The sequence below is a fragment of the Dicentrarchus labrax genome, unplaced genomic scaffold, assembly GCF_905237075.1.
Source record: "Dicentrarchus labrax unplaced genomic scaffold, dlabrax2021, whole genome shotgun sequence".
NCBI classification, from domain to species: domain Eukaryota; kingdom Metazoa; phylum Chordata; class Actinopteri; family Moronidae; genus Dicentrarchus; species Dicentrarchus labrax.
This window is the reverse complement of record NW_026136709.1, coordinates 21,338,068-21,362,430: the sequence shown is the minus strand read 5'-3', so window position 1 is coordinate 21,362,430 and position 24,363 is coordinate 21,338,068. Positions and strand designations below refer to the sequence as shown.

Sequence of the window (24,363 nt, the reverse complement as noted above, 5' to 3'; positions counted from 1 at the left end):
TGTTCCTCTCTCATGGCCATTGGAACAATTTGCTAATGGCAGACATTGGATTTTCTCAGACCTTGTCAAAAATGGATGAACAACTGTTTTACTGTGTATAGATGGTATGTGAACAATTATAATACTCTAACTGAAAGTATAATTTTGTATAATTTTGACCATTGTGCGATACAGAGGACTATGAATAAAAATGAAGAATTCTGCCACCTTGATGTCAAATTGTTAGAAGAGTATTTAGTGGCTAATGCAGAGTTTCAGAGCTCCATCAGTAACAGACCTCTGCAGCACTGCATGTCAACAAAAACTCTTCACATAACGTGACACAACTGTTGCACCTCTCACTCAATCACGTGGGTTGCTCAGCTCACCTCCTGCGACTTCCTGCCAACCTCCAGTGTCGCTGATATCCATTAAGGAAGAACTTTGGTTCTTTAGAAACTTTGTAAGAACTTATTTCTGCCCCCTGTACGCTGAAAAGGTTGTTAAACTAACAATCTGTAACTACGCCACTCACAAAAGTGAGAGTGAAGTATTGTAACAGTACAGCTGTAGTGTCATCTACCTCTTCAGATCCTCCACTGCGGTCCAACCATGATTACATCTTCACTCCTCATTTACTCCTCTGTCCACCTCCCTCTCCACTCACTGGTATAATAACTGCATTCATGTTGAAAAGAACAGACACTATCTCGCATCCAGAAACTTACCTCTTTGTTTCCCGGAGCTCTGAATTAGACACGAGTACGCTGCCTCTGTGCTCAGGTTGTGATCTATCACCCTAACCCCAGAGCCTATCTCCCAGCCAGCACAAAGTACTTCTCATCCCTCATTACGTGTAATTCCACGAGCCACCTGCTACAGGCGACAAGGCCCGTATGCAGCTGTGGCTCTAGGATGCACTCTAATGTTGACCTGCACCTCTTCTCGCCAGGTATTTCCGAACCCTTTGAGGCCTGTCGTGCCCCTCTGATGCTGCTTCTAATCTGTCTGGTAATTTGAGGCTTACTCTGCGGCAGAAGAGCTGAATCTTCCATCTCCTGCCTCCTGTCATGTCTCATGTTAGCCTCTGTAAGCAGAGGAGGGAGGCGGGTGGGAAGGTAGGGTGAGAGAATATTGGGTCTCAATCCCTTCTCAGCACGTCTGAAATCGAATAAGGCTGGAGGGAGAGCAAATGGATAAAAGAAAGCTCAGGAACAAAATGCCATGAAAAGTTCTCCGGTTCTTGTCTGTGCCGGCATTACCACCAGCAGACGTGACTCATCTCTGATTGAAGATAGACATTCGATTGATGCCACCTGTGTCATGCTATTAATAAAATAATGGTAATAATATTTTAAAGTAGAAACACCACCAAACAAAGCAAATATATAATTAATAATATTAAATAAATAAGGAAAAAACAATTCTAGGATTTTGAAAATTCGAAAAATAGAATAAATAATTGTAATAATAAAAATAAATTGTGCTTTCATTTTTTAAAATTTTGTAAATTAATAAAATATATAGAACATTTTATTCAATAAATTTAACCAAATTTAAAACAAATTAAGTAAGAAAAATCTGAATATATATATATATATAATATATATATGAGTGTATAATATATAATAATATATAGAAATTCAATTAAAGTTAAAGTAAATACAAAATAATTTATTTAAATAAATAAAAACTAAAATTAACGAAATAAAATAAATATAAAACTAAATGTGAAAAAATCATTATAATGCTCCTGCATTTTGAAAATGTAAATAAAGAAATTATAAAACAATTGATAGCATTAATAAAAATAAACAAAAATACAATTAATACAAATAAATAAATAGAAAACAACATTACCAGTCAAGCTTTTTGTCTACTGTATTATCTTTTATATCTGTTCCTCTACAATCCTCCCAAAAAACCTCCACTCATTCCCTCTCTAGAGTCACAGCTGTGTGTGTGTGTGTGTGTGTGTGTATTAACAGCCTTACCTGACTTAACCTGACTGAGCCAGATGGTTTGTTACACGGAACCATCTGGCAATGTTGGAAACTGTTTGGAAAAGGGCAGTGAATATATTTTCCATCAAGAAAAGCCTTTAGCGCCGTTCTTTGCTCTGCTCTTCTTTCAGTGAAGACTCTCCAGTTGTGATATAACTGATTCTAGCAGCGTCTACACTAACCTCTACAGGAGCCGCCATTGTTATTTCACCAACAGCCTCAAACCTAATGCCCACCCCTGTATCTGCCTGTTACCTCCTCATAGGACTCTGATTGGTCCGGTACCACTGCCCCGCCCACAAACACATAGATGGAAGGCTGGCAAGATTGATTCTTGTGATCTCGAGTCCAGCAGCCTTGCAAGGTTACCCCTGCATATATACCCACACCCCTGAAAGTGCAAACTTTTCATTCCAGACTTTGAGCACATACGATCTCATCCACTCATCACCACCGCTGCTGGTGTGAGACTCAGTATTTGAGCGAAATTAGCATAATTTAAAGAGAGTGTTCCCCAACCTGCAACCTTACCCACAAACTTCTCCAATATTTAGCTTCCTCATATACTCACACCAACCCTCCTTCAACAGTCTCTGATCAGACATGCATGCGTGCACGCACACAAAACACAACGTTTCTGAGGCTTGTTTTTCTTGTTGTTGTGCTCCACAGAGGAAAGAGATGAAGAGGAGGCAGAGCAGATGTCAGGATTGATAGCGAGCTTATCTAAACATCATTGATTTTCACACGTTCTTACTGGGGCCAGCACGGGTTGGTTTCCTCCTCCGATGCCAAAGCATTTTACAGGATAGCCAGGAAACATGTCAGAGAGGATAAAACTGATAAGAAGATACCAAAAGCTGTCCACCCACACCCATCCCGCTCCCTTCAACACATCTTTGAAAGCCTTTAACAAGAAAAGGGTAGCTTTAACTTTGACGCAGGGAGGACTCATCAGTGTATTTGTACATGTGAAAAAGGAAAGGAAGAGCAGGGGAAAAAAATAATTGGCCAGACTTTACGTGTGTCCAGCTTTAAGCCCTGCGTCGACTACACTCCTGCTTCTGTTAGTGTTTGACCTATCTGCCCATTTAAGAAGCTCTATCTAGGTGCATGTACACCTACTGAAGCATGAAAGCCCTGTGAGGCAGAGTGTTAGACGGAATAGAGAGAGGTGCAATGGGGGCATACGAATAGGATAACAGGAGGAGGCGAACAGAAGGAGACCTGCACAAAAAAACAACCCCATCCCAACAAGTTCAATCTAACAGCGGGGTCGTCTTCTCCTAAAACAAGTGAAATATTCAGCCAGTAGGATGAGATAATATCACTGTTTCGGGGAGAAGCAAATGATGCAGTCTTGATTCCACAGAGAAGATAATGTCTCTTGTTTCAAGAAAACAGTCGCTGCATTTCAAAACGGTCTCAAACCCACTGACAGATTGGTTTACTCATTTTAAAGTGACACAGTTGTTGCTGTGATTTCACAAAATGACCCTTAAATTACGCAACAGGTACTGTGCCAGGTGCTAAGATTTGTGACTTCCCACAAGACAACTCTTATTCTCAAGTGTTTAACAATGGAGGCAGGCGCAGTGTGCCGCAACAGATGTCACTAGGATCTTACGTGCAAGGCAAAAAACAAATGAGAACAATGCTGCCTTATGGTCCTCTCTTATATTACAGATAATTCATCATTACTCTGAAAGGTTTGGTCACTGATAGAGGAGAAAAAGGCTTATTGTTAACTGTTTTCACCAAAATTTTATTTTAAAATACCAAAATGTTTAAATTAAATATTGAGTGAAACAGATTTTCACCTATTATGTCACCATACATTGTGTTTCCTGCTGCAAGAAAACACTTACTAACATAGTTTAGAGTACACAAAATCAAAGACAGTTCAGAAACTCACAAAGTAAGCCAAATAAACTGTCCTCAAAAGGACAAAGAACGTAATATTATTCGAATATCAAATGGTTCTAAAAGCCCTTTCTCACTTTCTACAACATCTGTGCTTTGTACAGTAGGGTTAATGTTAGAGAGAGTTTGTGATCATGGCAAATAAAATGATGTGTGTGATGTGTTATCTGCCCTTGGGTCCAGATACGCAACATCACAGGAAAGATAAAAAAGATCATGCTGTGATTAATGCAAAGACAAATGTTAATTGAAGGCAAACTCTTTATGAGTCAACTTCCTTTTTAACGTACAAAAGTAAGAGGAAAAGAAGAGAGGCTGGAGTAATCTGAAGTTCGTACATTGGTTGTTACATTGGCTAATAAACAGGGACTGCGTAAATAGTCAGGGACAGGGTGAAAACCTTTGCTTTGAATTTAGTCTTCCTACGGCGAGAACACCTTACCTGAAACAATATCCATTCTCCTCTGCGATGAAACAAACTGGAGATATAGTAAATCACTTTGTAACATGGAGAGAGCTTTTTAAAACATTGAAAAATGTCCCAAAGAAACGTTATGGTACGGTAGTGTTTACAAGCACCCGACTACTGCTTGTCACCACCTTAAAGACTTTGGATTGGGTCTGCAATGCAGGTTTTTCTAAAGTCAAACCAGTTTTAGCAACAAAAGCTAGAAAGTCCCCAATTGCTATTGAGCAAAGAGTTTAGAGGACTAGTTTTACATAAGTAAAAAACAAACATAGCGAGCTTTAAGCTCATATAATGCCCCTTGAAGAAGGTTCTCTATACTCAGATGGGTGTTTTTATGAAGTGAGTTTTTCCGGACTAACGCCCCAGAGCACAAAGCCATCATCTTATTTGGCTCTGTTTGGATGAAAGTCTAATGGACTCCCCGTGTGTCTCAGGCTCCTCACCTCAAACCCAATAACTCTTCCCTCTGGAGGTCTGGCTACAGCTCTGCCTCCTCACCCGTCAGGATATTTATCATTCCTCTGCCCAGAATACGTATTCAGCAGCCGTTAAGACGAGTGCTCGTAGCGAAATGTCAAGGATTGTCGCTGCCGCCTGTTTTGTTTACTTCCTCCTCCCTTCCTTCTGTTTCAGACTGTTCGTCCGTGTTGCCTCCAGGCGAGTGGGTTTCTCACATGCCCCCTGTGACACGTCCCATCTTTAAAGAGCAGCTCTGATGGCACATTTGTTCAACATGACAATGAGGGTTGCCCGCCCCCAGGCAAGCTAAAGGACAGCTGTACACAGATCACGCTGTGCAGGCGCACCAGTGTTTGTTCCTGTGTATATGAATTTATGATTACATATTTATAGGTTTACCCCTTGCTGAGCTGTTGTTTCTCCTGATAAGTCAAGGGTTTTGTACAGAAACGTGAAGGTCTCGAGCATGATATCTATGAACTGGAGGAGAAGAATCCTTTACAGTTTAGATTTGAATGAACAGTTTATAAAATCAATGCTCACCTGCTAATGTGAGAGCCTTGGCCCTATTTTTAAAAAATTCTTAATACAGACCATATAGCAGGTTGACATGTTTCCAGTATTTCCATGTCTATTATGGACACAAAGATTTGCCAACATTTCTCTTCCCTAAATGCGCCCTGGGCTCCATCCATTAGTGGTTATCACCCCAATCACACCAGGAAAAGGGAGGCAATCTTCTGAGCAGCACGGAGAGTAAGGGGGTGGGAGGGTATGGTGGTGGCGGTGGGGAGGGGACGAGTTCCCCCTCGCAGGGTTAAGAGAGGCAAGACATGCTCCACAGAGAAAATCACTCAGCCTCATTGTGCGGACTAAATCAGAAACCACTGCCGCCCCATCCATCTCTCTCAGCTGGCACTATATGTGGTGATACTCCATAGTGTGATTGCGTGCAGGCCTTCGTGTGTGTTGTTTTTGTTGTTGTGTGGAAGTGGAAAGAAAGAAAGGGTTTGGGGGGGGGTTGGGTGGTGGAGGTGATGAAGAGTCTTAAAAGCCTTAAGCTTTTCTTCCTGTCTCCTGAAATCCACAGCTCCCATGAATCACCATCGCTGCTGTTTTTAGCCCGATTACTTCTCTTTCAGTGCTTTACGGCTTATTTAATTTTCTGAAGTTTATGCTGGTGGTCAGTGGGAAAATAACAAATAACCTGGAATTATGACAATCAGCGTTTTGACAATATTTGCTGTGGGATAAAACTTCTATGAACGTCAGAGTCATGAACAGTGGGATTAATCTTCACGTCGTTCTCAATAATTCTGTTTGCAGCCTCGGAAGAATTTGGCACTGTTGCTGTTATGGCAGATAATAAGATTATGTGTCTTTTAAGTTCATCATCTTTTCCCGATGATCACTGATCATCAGACTCCAAAGTCAAAAATAAAAAGTTTTAGCCACACATGAAATTACACCACAGCTGAGGTTACATTAGTACATAACAGCAGTTCACTAACAAAGTTAGTTATACTTAACCATGACATACACAACCTCATACTCAGAACTGTACAGAGACTTTTGGATTTAAACTTTCCATTTGCATTGACAGTTTAAGGTTTTGATATATTTTCTTAATCTAATAACTTAGAACCCAAATTCTTACTCCTAAATATTGTGCATGCTTCCTAGTTTATTAGCAGAATGGCGCTACAGATGGCAAATCCTGTCAGTTGGTCGTTCGGTCTGTCGGTCTACCATTTTGGTCCAGACTGAAATATCTAATTCATTTCCATGAAATTGAATACAGATGCTACACATGGTGCCCCTGGATGAATCTCTAGTGATCTGACTGTTCCTCCTGCACCACCTTGAGGTTGCCATTAAATTGGAGTTAAATTTCATTTTAAATTATTGTGTGGATTACCATGAAATATGGTACAGACATTCACGTTCTCATCAGGATGAATTGTGGTCCCTTAATTTGTCATCAAGGACCATCAAAATGTTAATATATCCAATAGTTTGGTTTATAACCAAATACCAAAACTAAAGAAATTTGCCTCAGTTGTACTTTGGAGCAAACGTTAGCATATGAACATGCTACCCGCTGCTCTTTGCCTTGTTAAGAAGATGCTTTTATCATAAAAATGTGGCCTCATGAAATCATATTGCATGTACTCTCCCTGGATAACATTTTCAGAGCACTTCAAGTTGTTGACCTTTTAGCTGACATTTTAAGTTTGTCGCCGACATTCAAATGCAGTATTTTGATCGTAGACACTTTCCCCCGTTGTAGATGGACACACTGGTCCTTGCATGGGTGAAACCTGCTGCCTGTTCAGTTTTCTCCAACCTTTCAGCCACCTTGCCACCGGCAGTTCATTTCCCTTAATATGCAGGCAGGTCAGGGCAGAGTAGGGCAACAAAGTTACTGGATAAAGATACGGCTGATTGCTCACTGGACCCTCATTTCCATTTAGTGGTGCTGGAGAGGAGTCAATTATAAACTTAAATAGCCAAACTTTAAAAAAGTTAGCACCACTTACGTTGATTGCATGAGCTTTCCATTGTTTTTAGAAGAGTTTCCTGGGGTATTATAATTGCCTCTGTAACATGCAGAGCCTTTTATCCCGCTCATAAAAGCCAGTCACATTAATCAAGTTGTATTGGTGTTGGTGAGCTATATGAGATGATTGGGACAATAAGTGGTGCGTGTCTTTGGGAGATGCGAGAATCAGAACGTGTCATCCAAACCAAGTTCCCAACCATTAAATGTTATGACACTATACCCCCATTAAAACTTGGATATTACTCATATCAGAGCCTTGGAGAAAGGAGGAGGGAAAAAAGGGGAGAGGAAAAAAAGACGTGCCAAATTGTTTTGTGAAGTTCATTCCTTGGTGTCAATCTCACATCTCCGGTAATTGTCGAACAGGTCATACGTGGAACAAGGAGAAGGGAGGAAAAAATAGCTTGCTCAAAAACATGGCAGATTTAATTTGTTAGCGTGGATGAAAATTGGCCAGTGAAGAAAACAAACGACGGTTACATGGACCGATGGTACCAATTCGTCAGGGGAAGATTGAGGAGCCGGTCTAGAGATAGCTCACGTCTCCATAAATCATGTTGACAATTGACTTGAACTGCAAGAGGAGGAGGTCTCCCATAAAGCGAGCCTGAACAGGCACTGATATAGGACGTGTCTCTCCCGCTGCCCAGAAATAGAACGACAGCTTGATGCATTGAGGATGGCCCGTGATGGCTGACTGAAACACTGTCTGTACACTCATTTAAAGTGGTAAATTATGAATTGTTTTTATTCAACTTTGGCGCCAACTTTGGTGGTATGTTGCCATTGCTTTTTGTGTTTCTGCAATCACTCATCAGACAGTGTTGAGGGGCTTGGTGGTCTAAATTCTCTGGAATTTCCTGTGAAAGAAGATATACTCTCTGTAGTGGACTTTTATTCTCCTTCATCCAGTTCTTCCTGTTGCTGCTGGTGTAAAAAATGTATAATCTTCAGTAGCTTTGATCTTTAATTTTACACCAATATCTGAGGTGCAACTCAATCGGCCATACTTGTTTGATAGTGACATGGCCGCAGTGATGCCATTAAGGAAAGGCAGCGGTGAGTGCTTCCTGATAAAGGTCAGTCCCACCTTCTCTTTCAGACTGGATGGACATTTGAGAATTTTGATATTTTATTGGTTGGTCATTAAAGTCTGTGGGAGGCGATTGAGATGAGATCAATTATTGGGATACCAATGCTGAAGACTGTGGTTGCTGGTTGAAACTGGCCACGACAACAAAGCAATCTGGTTATACACACATTTACCCCTTACCTTACAGTTGTCCAGATGGAGGGTATAAAATGACTGTTGCCATGATAACTTTCCAGAGCTGTAAAGTCCTTCCTCATTTTGGTTTTTAAAAAGCCTCCGAACTCATGGATTTATCACTCCCACTGGCCTTCCTAGATATATTTCATATTCTAACCAGCACCGACGCCAACCCTTGCATTTTTCACGCATTGACATGTTTGTTCTGACTAAGGGCCGGCCTTTAAATTAGAGTTTGGAATTAACTAAAAAGAGTCCAGTGTGAAAAACAGTCTTAAGGTTTAGTTTGAACAAAGTTTTGCTGGTGAAGTAATTAAGATCCACTTACCACACCCTAACCACACCCTGGAAGTGAACTATGCCTGTTGAGCTTTGCCAGATGACAATAAGTAAAACTAAATCTGCTCTTCTGGCTATTAGAAGCTTCTCTCTCCTCTATCAGGTCTGATCTCTTCCTCATCTCACTGCCTCTTGTCTTGCACGCATCCTGTGCTCTCATTGTTGTAATGCAGAAGCAGGGGCAAGGCAAACTAAATAAATACGACTTAAATAGGTATAATATTTCAGAATTATTTATAATACTGTATATGTAATATGAGTCATGACCTGTTGAGAAGATCAGTAAATGTGATGTGATGACTAAAATTAGGACTGTAATATCAAGCATTAGACTATTAGAGCAAACAGTAATGTGATTACAGTTGGGAACCTGCTATCTAATGCATTACTTGCAACACAATTGGCAATAGATGTGTTGAAGATGCTCTATCATTGGTTTCTGCTTCTCACTCTGTGTTTTTCTCTATAGGTGTATTACAAGTGTGACACCCAGTCGAGTGTATAAGCTTCTCTGTCTCCCTCACTGCCTCTCTGTCGGTGGCTCAGAGAGCTGTGTTTATGCGGGTTTCACCAGATGTTGATTCAACCGTTGAACAGATGACAGACTTAGCCAGCAGCTGAGGAGACAAATCCACAGTCCAACACTCAGCAGTCTTCCACTTCGCTTTTTCTCTGCCTGCTTTGTTTACATACGTCTGTCTTCGTCTCACTTTCTCTCTTTTACTCACACCACATCAATGTTCTGGCTTCTTTTTTTTTTTTTTTTTTACTTATTTCAGCCTGGCACATTCACATGGATTGTCTACAAACATAATCACACACACACTCTGTCTTCCTTTTGTGTTTGAATACTAATCATGATTTTCTAACAAGACAGAACACAACACTGTAAGGTGGCAAATTATGATTTCAGAACTGTAGTAAACAAAAAAATGTAGTGAAGGCTGTCAAGTGTTGTACTATATGGAGCTGTGTAATTGTAGGAGCAGGGAATAAACTGCGCTGTAGCGTTTTCCTCAAGAGAAAGTAATTTACTTCAGTTGCTCTAATAAACATTCAGCCATAAAAACAAATCCATCCTCCAACGCCAAATGTGTAAAGCTGTCGGTGTTGAAATGACAGATTAGAGTGTCCACTAAGCAAATAAAACAGGACTCTGAAGGTTTGAACTGCTTTTTGAAATAGGGGTTCTCTCCTGATTATGTGTGCTTCAAATTCCCATTACAAAACAGAAATTATTATTATTATTTTTTGCAGTTTTTGGTTGGTTAGCTCACCAGAGAATGAACAGTTAGGGATTCAGTGTTTTGGTGAAATGTAGTTCAGAATGTTAAACCATAAATCCCACCAGTCAGTTCTCTGCCTGCAGCCGTTTCCCTGATTATATACAATCTCTGAAATAATATGTTGTCATGTACAGAAAACACAACATTTCTTTTATTCTGTTTTATGTAGATATCAGTGTTGACGATGTAATCCACAAAAATTTCCCAACCAAAGACGCGTCTGACAGCCTTCTGAGACGTCATACAGAGACAAAATTCATTGTAAGACAGAGACCAATTTCTCAAACAACAGCGGGTTCAGTAGACCATAATGCCACACAGCTATGGGACATGGGCGCACTACATGACTCCCATTTCTTCTTGACTGTTGCTCACATGTAACCCACAGCTGCATACAGCACGTTGTCAGGCATTTTTCAAAAAAGTATTCTTGGAAATGTCAGAAATGACAAACTGAAGTTGACATATACAACCCAGGAAGAGGGAGAGTGAGTTTATCTCTAAAATAAAAAGACTCAGCGTCACACCTGGATGCTGTCAACTTTTAAAATTGATGTGGAGAAGAATTTCTCTTTAAATAATCATCAGATTCACTATATTCCTAACTCAGGAAAAAACAATTGCCATTCCTATCACATGTTAAGTGTGTAAAACAAGTTAATTTAGCTCTTGCTCGCTATGCTCATTCGCCTTGAAATAAATCAAGAGAGGGAACTGAGGCGCATTCATTATGAATGCATTCCTATTCTTGCATGTGCTCAGTGCAGCCTCACTTCTCCTTGTTCTTAATTCGTGTCTGGCTCTTCAAATATTTAAAGGTAGGACTTAAGAATTGAAGTGACTGCAAACATGGATCCCAGGGCTCACTTGACAAGGCTTGGTAGGTTGTTGTACAAGACAGGCACTTACTCAAACATATGGCCACAAGGGCTCGCCACAGAAGTTAAGAAGGGAAACCAAACCATTGTCCCAGGCTAACTCCATTACCTAGCTATGATATATTCATACAATGCATTTTTTGGGAGCTGTTCTCTTGGATATGAAACGTAAACCAGTAAACACTGATTTGCATGTCAAAGAATGTCTAGACGTCTAGGTTAAAACTGGGCTACTATGGCAGTGTATTGCTGCCAACATCATTTAACAAATAGCTCAGTTTCTTGTTACACACACAAAACATGCAGAGAGTTCACAGTTTAGCAAGATATTTCAGTTTTTATGACATATTTCCTCATATTACCAGAATTATTCCATTTTAGGGTTAGGTGGAATTTGTATCTTGTCTGCCAGTGCAGGATCAATCACATATACTTTTGCTACTGGTTGAGGCTGGTCAAAGTTCACCACACAAAGCAAAGATGCAAAACCTGCTTTGAAATTGGAAGCCAAAGTTATATTCGTTTCAAATGGCAGACATACACAGTTTAGACTTGTATGTCTTTTTGTTGGTAATGTTTTAGCCATATCAAAGTTAATAAGATGTAAATGTTGTGTTCAGAACTATTTATGCAGTCCCCAAGTGGCCAAAAACATGAATTCTGCCTTAAATGACTGAGTGAATTATGTGTACAGAAACAACAGTTGAAAGAATGTGGATATTATTCTGTGCCTGGTGTAAATAGGCAACTGTTAGCTAGCATGTTCAATATATCAACTATATAAGGTGATTTAATGTTGTGATTACAGGTTGTTCTGCTACCCCCAAAGTATCCAACGAAATCAATTAATACGGCTTTAAATGGCAGCTGACTACAAGTATAGTCATTTAAATGCTGTTGAAATATGCATTTATTTTAAGCATCTAGACATCTTTTGACCTACAAATGATCAAAAACATGTTTACTGGGAAATGATAAGTGGTTTCCATGAGTTTGATTTCATGGCCACCACATGAGACACTTAAATCCACTCAGGAGACAAGCGAGACTTCAGTAGGAAGAGGAGCTGATCCTCCCACCTGACTGGGAATTCCTGTCGACAGCCGATACTGAACTCTCACTGTGATTATTTCCTCAATTCACTCCTCCTCTACATCTTCCATTCTGTCTCATCTACTGCTATACACTCCTCAGCTGAAAAAGAGGACACAGGTAATGTGATTTCAAAGGGAAGGAAGGGAGGATGGGTGTTGAAGTGTATGTTTTCAGGGGGGTTATGACTGTGGTTGAGGGGTAGATCCCTTTTGAACTGAGGCAGAGTGAGATCAAACGGCTCATCTGTGTTTGTGTGTAGGGGAGGGGGGGTAGGGGCCCCGCCCCACCACTCCCACCCATCACTGCAACAAGGCGTCAGTAATGTCAGCCCCATCACACAGCGTGCATCAACACAAGGGACTTTGGCTCAGCGTGAGCAAATAAATAGGTTCTGACTGGAGCTCTTTCACTGGGGCAAAGTCATTTCATCTTAAATCCTATTTTGAGGCTTATTCTTCAAATCATGTGAACAATCTGGTGATTCCATTAAATCTAACGTCACAAATTCAGGATTTAATATGTTATGCATTAATGTGTTATTTATCTCCCGTATAACCAATTTAGTGTACTTTATGTTGTCAGTCACCTCTAAGAATATGTAAATGAGCACAATAATATGAATCCCCTGTTAGAAGCTACAGTGATAGTCTTACTAGGATCTAATTACATTTACATAATATTTTTTAAGGTGTTAGTCACATTAATAAAAGGTCTACAGCAAGCAACAGAAATATATTATATTCACAATTTGGGTTACCTTTCCTCTTAATACATTGTCATTTTTCATTAAAGTAAATTAAATAAGTTTAATAAACACAAAATAAAACTGAATTTCTACCTTCAGATTTTGGTGCCAAAAAATAAATTCAGCACATTATTCACAGTAAAAACTTTCATCCTTGTGAAATGTTTACGATATGAATAATAACATAAAACGTTATATAAAGAATATGATTATTTTATTATTATTATTATTATTTAATTTATAAGCCAGTGCTTAAAGTGCCTTAAAACTGCATTCTTTCCCATGTCCAGCAGGGGGCGAATCTACTTGCTGCAAACAAAAGTCTGATTGTATGTAAGTTTATGAGAAAATCACCCTACTTTCCACTTGATTTATTACCTACCTTCTTCCACACAGCAAGATGTTAATTTAGTAAATTATGGTCTCATTTAGATTAAAATAGATGATTAAGCAGGGTATGACTTAGGGTGTCGCTTCCTTGTGACTCTCACATCACAACGTTTTAAAAAGCTCTCTTCGTGTTACAAAGTGATTCACTGTATCTCCAGTTTGTTTCACTGGCAGAGAGCATGGAGTCAGGTAAGGTGTGTCCTTGAAGTAAGGGTTGTACGTGCTGGCGTTCAAGCAGCTACTAGGAATTTAGAAATCCCCAGATGATTGGTAGATGGCAAGCTCTCCAATCTATCATGAGACTACCTTGTGATTGACAAGTAGCCTACCACAGCGTGTCCTCGGGATCTCAGTCAGATCCAGTCAGGAGAGAGGCAGGTCCAAGTATTATCACATCTGGCTCCAAAAAAACAAGATGGTGATGGCCTTAATGCCAATGCTAACTTGCTGTAATCACAACTTTTACATTTTAACACCAGAAATTTGATATGATCAAGTCAGCAAACAGCTGCTCATTTAAACATGTTAGTAGACAAAAGTGAAAGTGTTAATTAAGTCCCCCTCCTTATAGCTCTTTTTTGGTCTCCATCAACCCTTGAAAGACTCATCTGTCTCGCTAGCTGCTAAATGCTCCACTGTGTTCACCACCTCGTCGTTAACTAACGGTTACAGTGATGCAAAACAGTGAGCTGAAAGCAGCTACTGCAGAGTTGGATGAGAATTGTCTGTGGGTTCATCACTACAAGCAACCCCTTTCACATTACACACTGTCATTTGATCTATTATTAATATATAATATTGATAATAGCCACTTTAAAAGCCCTACAGCCATTACTTTAACATATGGACTCATTCAACAATGTTACAGAATTGATGTCTGAAGGGGATTGTGATATTTTTTGATAGTGGCGCAGGAGAGTTTGGCAGGAGCGGGTCTAAACTGTTTTCATTTATAGTACTGTGAGGCAAAAAGTGTAGCCAAAGATTTATGTTTTCACCTTGCACAACTAACAGTTCTTGACTGTCAGCAAACAGCGGGGAAGAAACAGATATGAGACTTTTCTTTTCTGACTTTGTCTTCTTTGTCTACATGCCGCTCGCACCATCGATCGGATGCTTCAGGATATGGAAGAAAAATGATGTTTGAGGAAAGCACAGATAAAAGCTTTCCAGCCAATCAGAGAGCAAACTGTATCTTACAGCGCAATGTATCTTCAAAACTTGAGTCCTCCAAGACAGAAAAAAGGAAAACTCACTAAACTTTCATCAGATGGCTGTCATGGTGTGACGCTCTCACTTCCCTCACAGCTGCAGATGATGCGGGTGATAACTGCAGTATAGGGCCCCTGTGAAATGTGTAAGGTAAGCCGGGTATATGTGTGTTTGTGTGTATAAGCAGAGCCAGCACTCGGCACTTGATCTCGTGCTTCTCTTTCATCCTAGCATCTGTGGCAGGCTGCCACGGGCCCATATCATTTAACACACTACACCTGTTGGGATGAATTTGATACCTGAAGATAATGGATTGGAGTTCAAGGAGGAGAACGCGGACAGGAAACTTTTTCCAGAGGTCATATTTTATGAGCAATCTGCGCTGATGCAAACACCCACCTTCCCCCCCACACACACGTATTCACAGGTTACGCACAGAGAAATTCACACTAACACGCACACACACACAAACATGCTCAAATACAGTGCTCTTTTAGCAGGTTTCACATCAAGCCTGGACATGAATAGGAGAAGAAACAAGCTGCAAATGATGACGCGCAGATGATCTCAGAAAATACATATTACACCTTTCTTTTTATTTAATGGAAAGTTCAGCCATGAGCCAAAAACTGATTGCTTTATTTTGTTAAGAGTGTCCCAAAGAGGCTATTTTTAACCACCTCTACATTTTCACTTATCACTGCTGAAATCTTTTCTTTTTTTTACCACTTCTGCTACAAACTCCAGTCCAATCTTTACCAAACCTGATGCATTTCCATATATGCAGTAAAAATAATTAGATTAGAGCTGCCATAACGTTTGATCACATTGTGCAATTACAGTCAGATTTTGATGACACTTCTGCATATACATTTTGAGCAATTCTGGTAAATTGGATGGCAGTTCTCTTATGGACGGTCGCAGTGTGCTCATAAGTCAATCATGTAAAAATATCCACAATTCTTTATTATAAAAATCTCAAATTTAGAGGCAGGATTAAGTCATTATAAAAATGTCAGAACCATTGCCCGCCAGTCTGCACAACTGACCATATTTATTGCTGATTAAACTATTCTAAGACCTCCTGGTTCCTCATAACCAAGACCTCACTTGGGCTAGTTCCAAATTATATTCAGTTTAATCAGGCTGGAAAATATCAAGTTCTATGGCTGCTGGTCTCGGATCTGTGCGTCAATATTTCATGAACACTCTCGGTCAGGTTTTTCCGGACTCTCAGTCAGCACTGATCATGTGTTGCAAAAAGTCGCATGTAAACTTGCAGGGAAAACAAAGGTTTTAATGTAAGACAATGATAAGACAAAGGGTGTTAGATGTTAAGTGCAAGAAAAAATACTTAATTTCTACATCAGTTTTTGTAATCCTTGTATTTCTTCCTTATTCAGGACAAAACATTCATGACACAGAAGGGTCTCTAAGTCTTTAACCATGTAGAAAAAGTTAGTAATACCAGTTGAGCGTGGTTGTTATGGGACGTTGATTGTCAAAAAGAGTTGTCTTTCCTGTTTGGGTTTCTTTGGTTCTACTGCATCAACAATTAGGTTTAGTTATCTTCAGGTATTTGGATCCCATTTAGATTGAGTCTTATTTAACTAATTCACATTAGGTTAGGGTTTAGGTTTAACACAGGTTTGTTTCAGGTCACGTCGAACATTTTTAATCCCTGAAGACCTTTAGCGTGGGCTTGACAGAGGAATGCCCTCTCTAAGTCACTGGTTTCATTGCAACAACTCTCGACAATTAATCTGCACCACTAACGCAAACACTCAAACACAGTATATACACACGGAGATGAACAATGTATGGTCTCAAAGATGTACAAATGCACAAACAAAATCCATAACATTAATTAACATTACAGATTATGTTACTGTCAGGGCCAGTCCAAAGAGCAGTGGACAGAGTGAGAAAAAGAGAGTAGCCTGATACTGTGTGCTGCAGAGTACAGAAACCTAATGGATCTCTGGGTCAGATTTATGGCGGCTCATCCCCTCCATTGCTATAGGAGAAAAAAAGTTGACTGGAGCTCACAGACTCCAGAGACTATAATTCATTCCCCACTGCGCTCCATTTTATTCAGCCAGAGTACATTGGTGAGTATGGGGCTCCATTTTTTGGGCCAATAAAACGTAATCACTGTCTGCCAGGACCAAGGTCAAACTGTATTCCTTATGCAATGTGATGATTATTTTGGCCTTCGCTGAAGGTCGATTAGCTGTTTATTTTTCGCCTATGCCAGGGAGATTGATTGTTAAAGAATTAAATAGGGGATGTTTGGCGTTGATGTAATTGCAGATCATAGTTTGCTCTTATATTTTAGGTGTTTTTCCTGGTGCTCTAATCCAGAGTGTGATAACTGAGTAGGTAGGATGTTTGAACAGGTTGACAGTGAGCACATTTACTGTTGCATGAATTAAGCTGGTGACATTTCAGTGGGGGGACAGCTTCCTCAACTACTCGGTCTCCTCTATTGGCAGAGGTAAGACAGTTTGACATCATCCTGTTTACTTTCAGTCCTCCCATCCCACCAAAGAGAGCACTGCATGAACAACCCCTCACGCAATCTCCGAGGTCCAGCACTGTGGCCACTACTTGGGATTTTGCAGTAGTGCCAGTATTTCAAACTGCAGGCTGTATCACTTAGTTTTAGCCTTAAGAACTTATACTATATACATTTTTCTGTGCATCATCTTGGGTCCCAAACATGCAGAAACTTTTGCATGATTTTTTGTTGTATGCATCCAGTGAACAACTTATTTTGGAAAGTCGCCATCTTGGAACAACATGTCCAGTTTCATTACTACTTCCATGCCATGATGTCCACCAGCTACAGCTTCAAAACAACAGTGAAGGTAACGTTCATTCACTAGAACGAAATTCTGTTTTGTCTGCTGTCCTTTCAACAAGAAAAAAAAGCTCTCTTCTCACATGAACATGTTTTCTATCAAACCTGCCATCATATTCCAACAACCAGAGCTGTGGAAGACTCCATTTGAGAAGATTAGGCTAGAATCCTCAAGAAAAGTCTGGTTCATTTAGCCTAGCTTGCCAACTTATTTGTGTTTGGCAACTTTTCACTGCCACAGCCACTTGTTTGTCAGTTTTTTTGGGCTGGCATGCAAATGTACATGCACTTTAATTGTCTTGTCAAGACACAAAGCTGTAGTGACTAGGGATATAAAGATCTATCGCAAGACAGTTAAATCTCTACAAATCTGATTCAAAATGGGGAGATTAAATATTAATTGTGGTATCCATCGTGGTATCAAGGCACAAAGACCTCACTTTCACTTTTACAAAGAAAAGGAAATGTGTATTGTTTTGCACAGTTTAAACCATATCTCAGAAATAAAAAAAGATTCTATAATTTGTTAAAAACAATCAGTCATAATTTGTCTTCAATCTATTTTGAGAATTTGTCATCTTGATCATACAATGAGCAGTAGCCTGTGTGTACGTACATATCATACAATCGTTGTTTGTGTACTTTGGATATGATATGTATGATATGTTAATGAATAAAACACAGGCAGTGCTGTCTTTTTTTAAGAGGAAATCATCAATTCTATTCTAATTAGCTCTACAGTATGTTACCATGCAACAGTTAAGGCAAGTTTGGTATGTGCTCAGACTGCTTTCCTGTCCACGGTGAGGACGTCTGAGAGAGACAGCTCATCTTTCGGATCAGCTTAATTTAGAAATTGATTTTTACATGTGGCCTTGAACGTTTGAAATTTCCCTCTCAAAACCTTGTCAGAGGGGAAAAGGACTAGGGAGAATCAATTCAAATTAATTTCAGAGATGAGGTGTTTCTGTCTATTACTTTAAGCAACTCTCATTTTCAATAGATACATTGCCTGAGAGTCAGTCCTGGAAAAAAACATGAAGTGAAAACATGATTGCTTTCTTCAACCCAAGAGGGGATGGAATAATTCACTGTCTGAGCTTACAGGGAGTTGCAGGAGCGGCTTAATGAAATGAAAACCTGCATCTTCTGGTGCATGATCAAGCTCGGGCACTGAGGAATTTGTTAAGACTAACACACAAACAATGGCCCATGCACACGCATCAATTACACACAGATGAACATTATTGTACTGTATATACACTGCGGGAAAAGGGGAAGTGTTGGCTGTATTTAAATTCTCAGATGCCACAGGAATGAACTTATTACTTGCTGTAGGTGTTCTTTAAGGTTGTGCAGTTGTATTAGCCTTGTTGGTACTGACAGTTTAAATTACAGTCGTATTTTTAGCTGCCTCAGTCCATTTGTCTGCATGTGCTTCTTCTTTAACAAGTAGTGCTGAACATATGTCTCTGGAAAAGTGCCGGTTGTTTTTGTTCAGGGACTGCAAATCTTTTAAAACAAGGTTGAACAATGTGTCATTTAGAAAAAAAATGGACAAGTTGGACATGTTTTTTCGAGACGCCACCCTCAGAGGTGAGGTTGTTAGCGAAGGTTGGCTGTCAAAGTGTGCTTCCAACCACCTGTTCAATGCATGTTTTCAATTTTGCATTACAAAACCTAAGTGGAAAAAAAAATCTCAGAGAAAGTTTAAATATCACATGTTTTTACATTTGGCTGAGGTTAAAAAGCAAAATTCAACAAAGAGCAATGGAAACAGACAAATAAATCCTGACATGCAAGACGCATGTGACTTAAACATCTCGCAATGACTCGCAAGAAAACGAGATTGTGCATCATGCTCGGTCTACATCGTTTGAGGAAGAACTGCAGCTCCGGGGGTGGGCGTATAGAGGTTAGTGTAGATGCTGCAGTATTAGATATATCAGAGCTGTAGAATATTTCTTCATTGAAAGGAGAAAAAAGAATGGCACTGAAGGCTTTTCTTGATGGAAAGGATGTTTTTTACTCTCTCGACTTACTTTGGTTTAACAGTTAGAAACAATAGATGGTTCATGCTATATTTCCATCACATTTTTCACATGTTTTTTCAGCGTCTGAGGTTTGACTGGTGCTCTTTCAGTGACATCATGGGTCCAACTTTTCCGATTATCTGGAAATTTTGTTAAAATGTGTGCTTATTTAGAATTGAAACTTGACTATTGACAAGAAAAGCAGAAGTAATTCTTGGTACAGATCCATAAACAGACTACAGAACATGGTTAACAGAGTGATGGGTGAGCTTCTGCAGCATGAAACAATCATGATGTTCAGAAAATTGACCTAAAGTATGGATTGTTGTCTTTTACTTCTGTTGAAATGGCAACCACGGCCCCAAGGTCAGTCAATCCATCAACAACTCAGACAGGTAAGTTACAGCTCCAATAAAAGGATTCGCTCTGCTACAAAATACTATGAGGATGCTTTGTGTACAGAAATCATATATCTCATTTTGACACCCAGTGTCCATTTCCTGACAACTATGTTTCACCCTGAGTGTTTTTCAATCTCTGATCGCCTTGATGACATCTATGAAACCATGCCTTGGTGTCAAATAACACAGGCTGCATAATGATCCAATGAGCCAAGAAAAGCGTTTCAGAGGAACAAAAGCTAATTGGAGGTAATATGACACCAGCTTCTGCTCAAGCGTAACATGGCAGGTGTACAAACGCTAACACACTCCCATCGCCGCTGTCGCCTGCCAGGCCTGGCTGATTGACATGACGTTGTTTCCCAGTCCACAACAATGCCGGCAGGGTCCTTGTTATTCTGCATGCTCTCAAAGGGTCCTTCTGGTAGCCCATAAAGCACCATCGGGCTCCAGGCCCTGCAGTCATTCAATTAAGAATTTACTGGGCTATTGATTTCACCACAAGCAAAGTGTTTCACATCTTGGAAACAATAAGGAGCCTTTTACCAGCCTTTTACCTAAAAGGGATGATGACTTGGTCTTCAAAGTGGAGAATGAAAGGACTAATGTATGATATACAGTGAACACATTCAAAAACCATTTGAATCCAGCTTTCTCCACATTCAGTGATTCAATTATCTAATGTAACAGTACCTTTGTTTTCACTATGACCTCTTAAATTAGAAAGATTCATGAAAACATTATACCACATTGAAGAAATGCCATTTCTTTTTAAACAAATTAGAGATTTCCATCCATAAAGTCTGTGGTAAGGTCATTTTCTGGAGCTTTTATTTGGTACTCCCAATGCAGTCTCGTACATTTTTGTGAAATGAACAGAAACTCAAAGGAGAGGCGTGTGCATTGCTGTTTGCCACAATGGGGCATCAAAGTTGGACATTTTCAAAATGTAGCTTTAAAAATGGACATTTAAGAATTTGTCAAAAGGCATTCCCGACATACGGAGACACAAATTGCCTATTTCTGTATGCTAAATGCCCCACAATGTTTGCCAGCTGGTTACTAGGTTTGCCACTGTGCTGTTTGGTGCTGGGCAGGTAGCTTACAGTTGGTTTATCAGAGCTTCTTTGCTGCAAACAGGTGCCTGCTGCTACTGAAAAAGAAGCTGGATGGCCAAAACAGAAGACAATACACTGAAAACGCTCCATGGAGTTCCATTGTGCTAAGGGGAACTGTAGATCGGGTGAGTATTCGAGCGACCCCTTTCCCATAAAATGATCCAAAAAATCATTTATTGTAGTCACTTCTATGTCATCACGTCTTCCTGAAGGTAGCTTTGAATAAGAAATGCATGAAAACTCTAAATACACCTTTTTTTTTTCTTCTGCATTTACAGAATTTCAGTGTGACATTTAAAAACAAAAAGCAGGATTTTCAACCTTTTACTGGCCTAAAATCCCCAGAACGCAAGCAAAGTTGCTAAATTGCCATCCATTAAATCTCCCAAGACCCCCCAGCTGCATACAGAGCGACCCCATGTGGCATCCTGAAACCAAGGTTGATAAACTTTGGGCTTGGGGGCCAGCCTTGCCAAAAGTAGCTCCTTTTGATAGAAATCCTCCCTGAAGAATCATAGCATATGTGTTTATTATTCACTGCAGGGCTTTACAAAATACAACTGTTGATGCAACACGAGTTGAGCTGATTATGGGGCCAACTGAGACTATAATGAAAGCGAGAGGGGAGGAGCAGACGGGGAGAGTGAGTGTCAGCCGGAGAGTGCGAGCGGAGAAGGAGTTCGGGGAGAAAAGAGATAGAGAGCGTGAGGGAGTAAGTACGGCCAGGGGAGAGTACATGTTGATGCTTAATGAATTCGGTCACAGAGCCGCACAATGAAATCTTTATCCGTGGGGGATGAGGCAGGGGACTTGGCAGAGCCCCGGCGTATCTCAGCAAGGGTGAAAAATAGAAATCCCACTGTCCCCTGTTGGCTCTCCCTCATGTCAGCTGCCTTGGTTACTGAGTTGGCTGCCAGCGAGCCCCCGCCACTCCAGACCTCCATCCCTCCTCCTGCTATTCCTCTTTTACTCTCTGTCTTTCTCAGTCCAACTCTCCTTCACACTCGTGTATTTCTTTCTCTACCCCCCCCAACTGTTTCTCCCACTGTCTCTTCCTCTTCTCCTTCACATTTTTATCTTCTTTCTCTGCTCTGTTGCAGATCATCTTTTTGACACAAACTGTCCTTCCAACACTCTGTTCTACTTTACATTGTTGCAACATTTTTATCATATTTAAATAACAGAGGTAAAAAATTGCTGCTGCTCCCCAAAGTCAATAAATGATATTCATGATTGCCTCATGACAAACACATACATACACATATATATATAGGAGACACTCTGCAAGCATGCAAAGTCAGCATGTAACGACTTACCTTGTAACAGGTTGTTCTGGTCACTACGTCAAACCAATTTGGGATTTTACATGATTCCAGTTACAAGCAGTTCAGGTGATGCGGTTCTAACAGATTCCCGTTTGCACAGAAATATTAAACAAATAAATCCAAATCCTACCTTTGAAAGCTCTCAGGAGTAGATTTTCAGTGAAACTTCTCTTCCTTTGCGGCCAGTGTCATTTACTGCAGTTTTCTCACTTTTTTAGTCTTCTATCCTTGATGTGCCAGCTTCTATTTCTCAGTCTTTCCAGTAGAGGCTGATCAGTGGGTTTGTTTTAGTCTTTTTTTTTACAGAGAAGTCCAGCTGACCCCCGTGCAGAAGAGGGGGGGAAAAAAACAGAGAGCAAGTGCTGGCACCTCCTGATCAGCTCAGCTCCTTCCTCGCTGTTCCTTCCAGCGCTCAGGGTGAGAGAAGTGTGATACAAAGTAATCTTCAGGTGAAAAGACAGACTTCCTCCCTCCCTCCCTCCTATCCTCCTGCACTCTCTCTCTCTCTCTCTCTCTCTCTCGTTCCCCGCTTCTCCCTCTGCTGCCTGTGCTCGCTCTACCTGCTCAAAGCGCTGTGGACGAGCTTACACAGCAGCTGCCTCTCCAGCTCTCCCTTTTGTGTCTGAGCGCTGTGCTGTTGCTCCATCCATACCCCTCGTTTCTCTGCCTCTCTCTCTCTCTCTCTCTCTCCCTCCCTCCATCCCTCTACGGCTCATGAATGTTTAGACACGGCAATTGTAGCTGAAAGGCACTGAATTAACCCGCAGGACTCAAAATACACTCTTTCACTCCACTCACTTTTACCCAGTTTTTCTTTTGTTCTCGCTTTTGCTGTGACCCCTCTCACTGTGTATGTGACCCGCCTGAATAGTACAATCAGTTCTTTTTAGGGGGAGTGATAGTCTATTAACTTTGTGGTCCCTGCTCTCCACTGGATTTTATCAACAGACTGTCTGAAGGAGGGATAAAAGATTATGGTCTAACATTCATGATGAATGTGCAATCAGGGACACCAGCCCGTTAGATTAGAATGCTGCACACATGAACACACATTATAAGAAAATTGGCTCATAAAATAATCACGAACAAAACAAGAAATATGTCTGATGAATAAGTAAATATTTACCACCCTATTCCCTTGGTTAATTAATGATTAACTGTCCTTAAACAAGTCTAATTGGAGTTAATTGAAGATATTGAGTCATTGGAAAACAGATAAAAAATTATCCAGCGACAGTAAACAGGTTGCGTCCCCGCAGGCTGGAGAGAGGATAGAACCAAGAGATGTTCATACATCACTGAATTAAAGTCAGAGTCAAGGCTCAAATCTTTAAATCAGAGTCTGAGTGAAGTCTTACCTCAAGTTAAGTCAAAAAAAGTACAAGTGCACTTTAAAGTCTTAAACAACATGTCAAGTCTCAGCAATTGGGATTTGGACTTCATATGTGATTACTGCCAATTACATCTTCTCTTTGGGGGCATATGTTCCCCACCTCAATATATCTCCTCTAGAAACATAATCAGATTCAAGTTTATTGGCCATTTATGTTGACACAAATAAGGGAATTTGCTGGTTCGTAGCTCTCAATATAATCACATGCAATTCAAAAAGAGGAATTTAATGACATGTAGGCACATTCATCATATTTTCTGATGCTGTACTTCCTGGAGTTATGATCTATATATCAAATTTACTATAATTCACAGTTCCTGACTTGTAAACAGCATTGTCATCAACATAGAAGTCATAATGACAATCAGGAAATGAGAAGACCTAGATTTTTCCTTCAAGGTATCCAACTCGGCACTTAGTAAGACTTAAGTGCCTGAGAAGCAAACAAATGTGGGTGTCTCACATCTGCCAGTCTGCAGTTTAAGGTCATTAAACCTAAATTTAATGGAATATACATGTTATATTGTTAATGCACAACATTTTTACCCACCCACAACCAACTCTGCACTCTGCATAGTTGTCTAATGATGTGAACGCCTGCAACTAGTAAATATGGGAT

General features: G+C 40.2%; 1 protein-coding gene across 1 annotated transcript in view; it reads right to left on the bottom strand.

Annotated features, from left to right (window-relative positions):
• LOC127369399 (cadherin-20-like) overlaps positions 1 to 23,540 on the bottom strand; it is a 73,835-nt gene extending 50,295 nt beyond the window's left edge. The window contains exon 1 of the mRNA XM_051410759.1: positions 22,482 to 23,540. The gene's annotated coding sequence lies outside the window, so the exon portion shown is untranslated. The remainder of the gene's footprint in view (positions 1 to 22,481) is intronic.
• Positions 23,541 to 24,363: the final 823 nt, after the last annotated feature.